Raw genomic sequence first — 12,196 nt, 5'->3', positions numbered from 1 at the left:
AGACGTCCGAAGTTTTGTAAGACTCTGCTCCTACTTCCGGCGCTTCCTTACCCCTTCAAGATGCATTACCAACAAGCCCACATATCAACATTAGTTAAACACTTCGAAGGGATTGCCCGACCACTTACTGATCTTCTGAACAAGGATGTGCCGTTTATATGGGGCCCCGCTCAAACTGCCGCATTTACCCACCTCACCAACATTCCTACCACGCCACCTATACTGGCCCACTTTGACCCTTCCTCTCCTACCGAGGTGCCTGCCGATGCATGTGGTCACGGTGTCGGAGCCGTCTTAGTCCAGCGGCAACAGGGTCAAGATGCGTTATCGCATACGCTAGCCGCCTCCTCACAGCAGCCGAGCGCAACTATTCGATTACAGATCGTGAATGCCTGGCTTTCGTCTGGGTGGTTTCGAAATTCTGCCCGTACTTGTATGGCACGCACTTCTCGGTAACCATGGACCACCACGCGCTCTGCTGGCTTTCCTGCACTCGAGCATCCTACCGGCCGGCTTGGTCGCTGGGCTCTGGGGCTGCAAGAATATTCCTATATAGTAGTGTACAAGCCGGCACGATTACGTCAAGAAGCATACTGTTTAACACGCTATTCAGTGGACGAACCACCCGGCGACCCTGACCCCGATATCGACGCTTGCGTTCTCTCCGTTTCTCAGCTGCTACACGTTGCCGACGAGCACCGCCGTGTCCCGCAGGGCCGTCTTCGTCAGCAGGCGTTTGGTGTGTTGCGACACCACGTACCTGAGCACACGAGGGTTGGACCCTCCCGCGTGTAGCCGTGCTCGGCTTAGCCGTGTCTGGGGAAAGGGGGATCCTGGGGGTTAAGCCGATGCTGGGTGTTTGGACCGTTAAGGCCCCCCGGCGGAGGCAACACACCTCTTCGGCCTCACCTTCATATAGACGGCACCTCCAGACTGACCCACCTGGGCGACATCGGCAGTTGCCTTTTCCTGTCTATCTCTCCTGGAATCTTCGTCTTTATCTCTCACTTTTTGACCTTCTTGTCTCCTTCTCTCTTTTATTTACTTCCTTTCTCATTGGCGGCAAGGGTTAACCGTGTGTGGTTATTCAACCTTGGGTACACCATATTCGGTTATAGTGATGGCGTACGACTGGCGTCGTGCAGACTTGTATGCAAGCTCTGCCGCGTCCCCTCATTGGGCTCCGTGGCGGGTGGTCGGCGCTGTTGCCGAATCTATACATATTTTCATGGAAACTTCTTTCCCCTGCCTTGTTGATAGCCCTCAGAAACGAGGGCGCATCGAAGATGCCTTCAAGTTTTTTGGACACCAAATCCAGAATTTTCCCCGCTTTCACGTTATTCATTCTGAAAAGCCAAGCAAAGCAGTGCGAACCATTTCACAGTTCCTTGCTGATGTACATTTCACCGTTCCTTTCACCATTCCTTGCTGAGTCCGTGGCTGATGTTTTTGGTCCAGGTTACAAGGTGTCGAGGGCGGCAAGCGGTGACCTCCTCTTGGAGCTCCGCGATCTCAAACAATATAAGAAACTACCGAATGTTGTGTCATTTGGGGAGACCCACATAACAGTAACCCCGCACCGTACAATGAACACCACCCGTGGTGTTGTGTCGGATGATAGTTTGCTTGAGCTGACTGAAGCGGAACTCCTGGAGGGCTTCAGTGAGAAAATGTTATCAGTGTCAAAAGAAGAAAGATAAGGCGATATGGTAAAGAAATCCAAACCAAGCACCTAATAATCACCTTTCGTTCGAGTGTCCTACCCGAGTCAATCGAGGCCGGGTACATCCAGCTCTGTGTTTGGCCATACGTGGCCAATTCACTCCGTTGTTTCAAATGCCAGCACTTCGGCCGCAGTTCGCAGAGCTGCCGAGGCCGCCAAACTTGTGCGAGATGCAGTGCCCACGCACACCTCTGAAGCTTGTGAGAATGCTCTCCACTGTGTAAACTGTGACGGGGATCACGCCGCGTACTCGAGGTCGTGCCCCTCCTGGAAGAAGGAAAAAGAAATTGTAACAAGCAAAGTAAAAGAGAATATATCGTTCAAACAGGCACGCAGGTGGGTAGCATACCTACCAAACAAAAGCTTTGCCGAAGTGGCGCGTCAGGGGGCAGCGTCACAACGGCCTTCGGCGGCTGTCCGACCCACAAGCAGTGAGTCGGCAGTTACGCCATCTGCCCCCACGGTGGCTGCAGCTAGCGCTGCTCCGCCAACCAAGCATCGGTTGGTGGAGCAGCGATCGACCCCGAAGGTGGGCGCAGCCGAGGCTGCCCCAACCTCCCCGGCCCCTTCCAGCGCTGGTAACAGCCGCCGCAGCCAAATCCCTCAGGGAGCCCCATCGACCTCCGGGCTGGTGGGTGCAGGGGTCTTGCCCTCCAAGGCGGGATTCTCTCTGGTAACTTCTCGCTCGCAAGAGCACGTGTCCGGAGCCTCACTAGAGGCAGCGGACACTACACCTATCCTCAACGCGCACAAAACGCCTAAGGAGCGGTGAGGCTCCCTCGAATGCTTCAGAAAGGGCAAAATCCCGATTACAGGGCCTTGAAAGAGCTCTGTAATCTAAGGCATCACTTTTGTTTCCGTACACACAGCACCTATTTACTTCCAATATGGATACACAAATCCTTCAATGGAACGTCAGAGGTCTCCTTAGAAACCTTGATGATGTGCAAGAACTCATCCACAAACACAATCCAAAAAAGCTGTGTTTACAGGAAACACACTTAAAATCAAAACACACAAACTTCCTCCGAGAGTACACCATTTTCCACAAGGAGCATGATGAGTCTAACATCTCGTCCGGCGGTGTATCAATCCTTGCAGACAAGTTCGTAGCTTGTCGCCAGGTAGCCTTACAGACGCCCCTCGAGGCAGTGTCAATTAGAGGGATTCTTTTCAATAAGTTGGTAACTGTCTCTACGATATATGTATCCCCAAGCATTACCTCCAAAAAGCCGATTTCTCTAAGCTCATAAAACAACTCCCGGAAACCTACATACTTGTAGGCGATTTTACCGGCCACAACACGCTGTGGGGAACGCGCGTTGTGACTCATGAGGCCAACTCCTTGAAAACTTTATTCTGACCTCTAGTGCCTGCCTGTTTAATAAGAAGGAACCAACATATTACAGGATTCAACACAATTCATATTCATCCATTGACCTAGCAATAGGCTCCACTTCCCTTCTCCCTCATCTGGAATGGAATGTGATGAATAATCCTTTTAGAAGTGACCTCTTCCCTGTAATGTTAAATCACGTCAGCACGAATGCCCCCCACATACCCCCTAGTGAAAACTAGCTTCAGTCGAATTGATTAGTTTTAAAGAATCAACTTACTTAGCACGAGCTCTTATCACTGATTTTAGCATAGATGATGCAGTAGTATATTTTACTTGTTTTATAATCGACGCAGCTGAAAAGTTTATTCCCCAAACACAAAGTGTCTCTTGTAAAAGACGGGTACCCTGGTGGAATAGAGTGCAGATTGGCACGAACGAAATAAAACAAAACGTGGGGTTTGCTGCGTCACTCCCCGACTGCAGAAAAGCTCATAAAATTTAAATTGGCAAAATCGCAGGGAAGGCGCACGCGGAGACCGGCAAGGAGTGCTAGCTGGGAGAAGTTTCTCTCGGGCATCACTTCCTATATCCAAGAGTTCATAGTATGGAATGGCGTACGAAAGATAGAGGGGCAACAAATCCACCCTCTGCCCTTAGTGGACGACCAAGGGACTACCTTGGTGGACCAGGCGAAAGCTCTGGGTGAACACTTCGAACATGTATCAAGCTCCACACATTACACAACATCATTCCTCAAATATAAACAATTAGATGAACTTATGACACTTTATCGTAAATGCCGTCCGGATGAACCATATAACCGTCCTTTTAATATAGCCGAGCTTAAAGCTGCATTGAGCACATGTAGAAGCTCTGCATCGGGAGCTGATAGAATGATCTATGACATGATTAAGAACTTACACGAAGGCGCACAAATGACACTTCTGGCACTTTTCAACTCTATCTGGGCTGCCGGATACCTGCCATCCTCATGGAAGGAAGCTATTGTTTTTCCCGTCTTGAAGCTGGGTAAAGACCCTTCCTTGGCGGCAAGTTATCGCCCGATAGCTCTTAGAAGTTGTCTTTGTAAGCTATTTGAAAAAATGATTAATCGTAGACTAATAAATTTCCTTGAACGGAACAATATGCTTGACCCCTATCAGTGTGGCTTTATAGAAGGGCGGTCCACAACTGATCATCTTGTACGCCTTGAAGGAAATATCCGCGATGCATGTGTACATAAACACTTCTTCTTATCGATCTTCCTCGATATGGACAAGGCGTACGACACAACGTGGCGATACGGGATCTTGCGAGGCTTGTCGGGGATGGGCATTCGTGGAAATATGCTGAGCATACTAGAAAGCTATCTGTTCAAACGTACCTTCCGCGTGAAAATCGGCAATCTATTGTCGCGACCTTTTATACAAGAAAATGGTGTACCTCAAGGAGGTGTGCTTAGCTGCACGGTCTTTATCGTGAAGATGAACACGCTTCGGGCTTCATTACCGCCAGTCATTTTTTATTCTGTTTACGTAGATGACATACAAATAGGTTTCAAATCCTGCAGCCTTGCCGTGTGTGAGCGGCAAGTGCAACAGCGCCTGAAGAAACTACCTAAATGGGCAGACGAAAGCGGATTTAAAGTGAACCCGAACAAAAGTTTTTGTGTGCTTTTCACAAGAAAGAGAGGGCTCATTCCAGATCCCAATATCGAAATGTATGGTCAGCGAATCCCTGTGAACAAAGAGCCCAAGTTCTTAGGCATCATATTTGAATCTAAACAAACATTTATTCCACACATAAAGTATTTCAAGGTGAAATGCTCAAAAACAATGAACTTACTGAAACTTTTATCCCACACAACATGGGGCAGCGACAGGAAATGTTTGATGAATCTCCACAAGAGCCTAATTCGATCACGATTGGACTACGGTGCCGTGATCTATCATTCTGCCGCCCCGAGCGCGCTAAAGATGCTAGATCCGGTCCACCATCTAGGAATCACACTGGCCACTGGCGCTTACAGAACAAGTCCCATTGAAAGTTTATATGTAGAATCAAATGAGTGGTTACCCCATCTGCAGAGAACATACATCAGCCAAACATATTCTCTGAAAGTCCACTCTAATCCTCAACATCCGTCTTTTAATACCGTTAACGATATGACATATGCTACACTATTTCGTAATCGTCCCTCTGTAAGACAGCCCTTTTCACTTCGTGTGAGGGAGTTGAGTGCTGAAATGAATGTTCCAATTCTCAAACATCGTTTAATGCCTCCAGCTAAGCTGCTACCGCCTTGGGAGTGGCAGATGATACAATGCGATTAAACTTTCATGCAAGTTACAAAGCACGCCCCAGATATACAAATCCGAATGAATTTCTTGGAATTCCAGTACAAGTACGCCTGCACGGAGTTCTACACAGACGCATCGAAGTCACTCGAGGGGGTATCCTATGCAGCCGTCGGTCCATCATTCTCGGAATCCGATGTACGGCATCCGGAAACAAGCATCTTTACGGCTGAGGCCTACGCACTATTGTCGGCTGTGCAGCATATAACGAAAACGAAACTAAAAATCTGTTATTAATACGGACTCCCTAAGTGCTCTGAAGGCCTTGATGTCATTTTGTAAGCATAAACATCCAGTAATCAATGAACTATATTCCGTCCTATGTAAAGCGTATATATGTAACCAGCATGTCATCATATGCTGGGAGCCGGGTCACAGGGGCATCAAAGGTAACGTTCTGGCAGACCAGATGGCCACATCAAGTGCATCGTATTCTGTTAATCCTACCGCTGCATCCCTGTCAGGGATCTGAGGCCCTTCTTGCGCAGGAAACTGCGAAACTACTGGCAACGCTTGTGAGACATGGAAACAAATAATAAGCTGCACGTGATAAAGCCACAATTAGGGTTCTGGCCTTCTGCAACAAAATCACGCCGAATAGATGTCCCATTCTGTCGTCTAAGAATAGGACACACATTTGGCACACATAATTTTTTACTCACTGGAAATCTGCCTCCAAAATGTGGAAGATGCGGGGAGAGGCTGACCGTCGTCCACGTCCTCCTGGAGTGTCGGTAAGCCGAATCTGAAAGAAACATTTTTCCTTAGCATACCGGCAACACATCCACCTTCATCATGTAATGTTACTCGGCCCAGAACCGCTCTTTGACACCAACGCAGTCCTAGGTTTTCTGAAAGATGTTGTGCTAGATGTTATTAGCCCCATTAGTTCGTAGCGCCTCCTCTGTCTAGAGGATAGCGCTGTGATAGTTGTTTCGTATAGCACACGCCTCTAGGCCCTTGTGTTTCAAGGGCTTTGGCGAGGCAGTGGTGCTTTTGGCAATTTTAGCACTTCCCAAGTTTTATGTATTGCATCGTTCTTTCTTAATTAATTTTAGTGATCAAAGTACACGTCATTAATCATTTGCATAATTTTATTACGTGTACATTTTATGCAATTTATACCAACTCTTTTAGGCCCCTTTACAGCCACGTCACATTAAATGCAGAGAACCCATCAGACCACTACAACTTCATCACCACTAGCATGGTGCTCTTTGGCCATACCTGGCCCTTGCTCCATTAAACCTCAAACTTCATCATCAGCACCGCCGTGATGCCATTTTGCGCTCCATCATTGATGACTTGGAATCTTCGCCTTCTGATTCGACCTTTCACATGTTTATTCTCCGGGATGGCGTATTATACCGCCACAATGTACGCCACGATGGTCCTGCCCTACTCCTCGTCATTCCTTAGCACCTCCAGTCATCTGTTTTCCAATAACTTCACGATTTACCAATGGCAGGTCACTTTGGCGTCTCCCGCACGTACGGCCGGATTCGCCGACGCTTCTTTAGGCCAGGGCTTGCCTGTTTCGTCCGGAAATACATTGAGGCGGACGAAAAATACCTGCGCCGAAATATACCATCGACGCTCCCTGCCGGTTGCCTTCAACCGCTCGACATTATTTCGGAGCCGTTCTTTCACTTTGGCTTGGGCTTACTTGGCCCTTTTCCCTCTAGCCACGTCTGGCAACAAGTGGGTCGCTGTGGCGACAGATTACGCCACGCGCTACGCCATCCCCAGAGCGCTTCCAACAAGCTGCGCCACAGATGTCGCCAATTTTTCTTTAACGCGACGTGATTCTGCAGCACGGTGCTCCACACCAGCTGCTCCCAGACCGTGGTCGGACATTTCTTTCTCAAGTCATAGCCGACATGTGCAGGCCTACTCCACCAAGCACAAGCTGACTACGTCTTACCGTCCACAGACTAGTGGTCTCACTGAGCGTCTGAATCGCACCCTAACACACATGCTTGCAAAGTATGTCTCGTCCGGCCATACTGATTGGGACCTTGTCCTATCTTACGTAAGTTTTACGTATAATTCTTCGCGTCACGACACTGCAGGTTATTCCCCGTGCTTTTTGCTGTTCTGCCGAGAACCCACATTGTCACTGGACGCATCCATTCCATCCGCCACAGGAGAGACCAGCGAGTATGGACTTGATGCAATCACCAGGGCAGCCGAAGCACGAGAAATGGCCCGCACTCGCCTCGTGACCTTTCTAGACAAGCTACGGCGCTTGTACGATCGCCAACACAGAGACGTCCACTTTTCGCCTGGATCTCTGGTACTCCGGCGGTCCCCGACTCATCACGTTGGCCTGTCCGAAAAACTCTTTGTCTTGGTAGACAGGCCCATATCGCGTGATGCGAGCCATGACTCCAGTTACCTACGGAATCACCCCAGTCAGTACCAGTGCCTCATCTGCCCCAAATTCCACTGACGTTGTGCATGTCGCACGCGTCAAGCCATATTACTCTCGTGTTATCACCGATATTTAGACACCCCGGGACGGTGCTTCTGCCGCCGGGGGTAATGATACGTGCACATAGCGTCTTTCTTATGGCCGATGCACGCGGGCGCCTCGACGACGACGACGAACGCTCTCTGGCTCTCGAGCCTACAGCTCGAGAGCCAGAGACTGGCCAGCGCTGCAGCTACCTTTCGTAAATATATTTTGTAAATACTCTCCAGTCTTAATCCTTTGTTCGCGTAACAATATTTTCTCTACCCAGTAAGATTTATTAAGGGATATGTCAGTAAACATCCACGAATTATACCGAGACTCTATTTCGTGGAACACTTACGCTTCATACATACCTGACCCGGCCATCGATATGCGTCGTGCTGCTCCTCGATTACGTGGACACGATTGTGGGTCACGGCCTCGCCACTACAAAGCAGTTCTGCTTTAACTTACGGCAGTGGCACATTAAAGCTGTCACATTATGAACACATGTGAGGCGCACCTACCAACAGTCAAGAAAACAGTGTTTACATTAGTGCTGTGTGTAAGAGCACAAGGTCAAAGTCACTGATGAATATCATGATACTGGGGACCCTTCATCGCAGTATTATTTTAAGAGGCGCTGCAAGAGCACGTTACAAAGAAATCCTTGTTTACCTAAATTTTTTTTTTCATGACACCTTGATCAACTTTGCCCTGACAGGTTTAGTTACGTCAAATTTATGTCAACACGCCTAGTCCTAAAAAGTAAACTCTATAGTAGCAATTACAGTAGCAATCTCTGATTTCTCGCAATTTTTCGCCTAGAACTGCTCGTAGACCGAAAACTTCATAAGCGGAGACCATTTAGAACGTCGAAGCTTTCATAAGCGAGGACACGTCATTGCACTAAGGATCGGTGAAAAGGCAGATGAGTCGTTGTTATGCAACTTCACCAGAAAAACTGGAGTTCGCGCACAGGCGCGCATTATGAACACGATTATTTGCTAACGTAATCTTTCCATTCTGAAGAAAGCGCTTATCAAGATTTTCAATTTCACAATGAGGCAATAAATTTGTGTAACTAAAATCTGACAATCAGCGCTCAGAAAGCGCTCGTTTCACTGTTTGCGTGGCAGTTCTGTTTTCTTCGTTCGCAAATCACCCTATGCACACACAAAAAGCACGCACAACACGCATGTGGTTAGCAAGCACGATTACTTACCTTTTCGATGTTACGACGCGCTCGACAAGTACCCTTGAAGTTGCCGGTGCGGCGGTGGTACTCCAAACGTACAAGCCTTTGCGAGTGGACAACGACAACCAAAGACAAAGGTGCACGGCATGAAAATGCTTGGTCCACATTTGCCCGGTGCACCACGCATATGGCGAGTTTCTAGAGAGACAAAAGCTATCTTCTGGCACTTTTATGTGTGCGAACTAAGTCGCATTTCATTATAGCAGAAACAAAACCACACAATTAGGCAAACACGTCACTGCATCTTTAACCGGCACGTTAAAACAGAGAACAGGGTAGAAGAATGAATGTTACGTGCGTTTCATTCTAAAGGGGGGGTGGTGTGGGTGGAGCCACCAACAGGTCGCATGGGGCGAACGTAGAGGTGTGCGCTTGTTGTGGCCTCCGTGATGCCTGAAATACTAACCAGTACACTCTCGCTCTTTGGCGTGTTGAGCACAACAACATATGCAGTTGCGATTCAAAAATAGTCGTCGAGCAGTCTATATTGTCCCCTATAGCATTGCGCAGAATGAAATTGCATGAGAATTTTGTGATCTTCAATAACTCCTGCCGAATGCAGCCAGCAAATGCACGGCCTCCGAGATCCACACTTGCTTTTCTTAGGAAGCCGTCGCAGCGCCACGTTTTCAACGATTTCACTTCGGTAGAGAGGGAATGCTTGTCTTCAAGCCCCTCCGTGACGTTTTGTAATCCTGCCCGTGGCACCTGCGCTGCCTGTGCCGCCACTTTGTTTCAAATGACTTGCTGCAGCTTTCGTCAACATCAGCCTCAGAAATTGCTAGCATAATCTCAGAGCTACAGATGTGCACTGTGCGATGTTTCTGTGCGCGTTTTAAATCTTTCAGGCTGAAAGCATGAAATCTGCGAGGGTTTATCGCTCGTGTGGCGCAGGTTACACGTGTGTCGTCCGCATTTGCTTTCGTGTCGGTGTGTTGAATATGTCCGGGTCGTGCTCCTGTCATCCGTACCTTGTTGTGTTTATCGTGTGGGCTAGGAAGATTCCTAAAGGAACACATGTCTCTGCAGTGTGCATGTGTCCCGTGTGTTGTGTGCCAGAAATATGCGGTGCTGTACCATGTGTTTCCAGCCAAGTGCCGCTGCGCATTGGAGCGAGTAAACGCAGCCGGTTACACACAGTTGTATTTCTTTCTTGATTATCTTTATGATTTACCTGCATCTTCGATATCAAGCACAACGCGTTTTTATGACGTTACATTGTGAATGTGTAATGTTGTGTATTGTGCGCTTTCTTCAACAAGTGTCCTTTTAAACATGTTATTGCTTGATAGTAAAAATGTGTGTAATGGGGCTGAACTAAACCGGTTCTTTATTCCTTGAAAATTGAAGTTAAAGGTAATTTTACAAGATCTTAGCATTCCAGCTCTGCAGATCGAGCTATAAAGCAAAATATGTAAACTTGTTCTAGTACATGGATCCTACTATGATGTGTCATTATCTCAGCCTGTGCTCATTGCTGAGGGACTTGCAGTATGTTAATGGCAAATGTTATTGTCTACTCATCTGAAGTAGTGTATGGTATTTCTTGATATCATTTGTTTCAAGTACAATATATTCGAGGATGCACTGCTGGCTTTTCGCGTAAAAAGAAACTTTAAGATATTATTGAACAGTATGCGTTGCAATGTTTCGACATGAAATCAGCAGTATTATATATAGTGCCTTGCATATTTACTCCATACGAGTATATATATGAATACCGAAAGTGTGATTTCTCCGTCGAATGTAGTTTGTAAGTAAGGAAGCAAAAAAAAAACAAAAGAAACGATTTAAGCCTGTGATGAAAAATATGACTCCAGTCAATCTTGTTAGTTTGGCAAATGACTTTTCCACTAAATTATAGTGTATGTGGGCTTTTCATATCCATTTCTCTGCATAATGGCACAGAACCGGGCATGAGCAGCAATCTGCTCAATATGAGATAACCTCCTAGGTCACACTACTGCTAAAATGACAGATTTACTGAGCAAGCATGTGCGCTTTTCTCAGTTACACATTTGCCAAGCTATGTGTAAGCACAGTATTTGTGCTCAGTAAATATCAGTCCTTTCTTCCGTTCACATTCAAAATTCTGATATGGTTCTCACATAATGTTTCATATAATATAACGTAAGTAAATATCAGCATTATGAAGCATGAATGTTAGGTATTAGTACCGGATTTCAGTACATCACTGGAAAGTGATTTTATAAAAGCTAGAAAGAGAAACTTCCATTTATCATACCCACTTTGTTTCGTGCCTTCCTGCGAAGCGTAGGGTTGGTACGCATTCATTAGTCGTCACACTACTATATTTTAAAGTTACCATGTGGAAGAAGGACGCTGGGATAAAGCAAGCCTAATATACATAGCGCTGTTTGTCTGCCATCATTTAGATATTTCCCGTGGAACTCCTGCTCGTGCCAGAGACAGCATTGACCATAGAAGTTTCCATTCTTGTCGTAAACGTTCAATAGTAGGGGATATAAGCAACAAAATTTAAGTGTAAATTGACACACCTTAGAAATATGTGCATCTTACACACACACACACACACACACACACACACACACACACACACACACACACACACACACACACACATAATGTATCATTTGATAAAGCAGCTTTCTCATGTATCCTGTAATCTTGCAAAGAAATAACTCAACTAATGTTTTCTGTCAGAATTTGGAGGCACAGCTCTCTTGCAATGGTTTTATTGTAATTATTCCCACCTTTTAAATGTTCAGCTTTTCACTCTGTCTGAATAACGCCATATTGAGTCATTTAAGTTTTTCCATGCTATGACTACCTCTTGACAATTTCCTTTACTTAGCGGCTTCATCACAACAGGTGGTCTTACACCCTCTTCATGCCATCCTGACAGAAAGTGTCTCCTCATCACCACACCGAGACGTTTAAATGGTGTATTTGTCCATACTATAGCACTGTGGAATGCTTTACCTGGTAATGTTGGTTCATTAATTGTCACCATGATGAATTATTTGATATCATATGTTAACCACCGATCTTGCATTGCATCTTGTTTTCCTTTTGTTGTTGC

The sequence above is a fragment of the Dermacentor variabilis genome, chromosome 4, assembly GCF_050947875.1.
Source record: "Dermacentor variabilis isolate Ectoservices chromosome 4, ASM5094787v1, whole genome shotgun sequence".
Lineage (NCBI taxonomy): Eukaryota > Metazoa > Arthropoda > Arachnida > Ixodida > Ixodidae > Dermacentor > Dermacentor variabilis.
The sequence above is the reverse complement of the archived record's forward strand: the minus strand, read 5'-3'. Positions refer to the sequence as shown.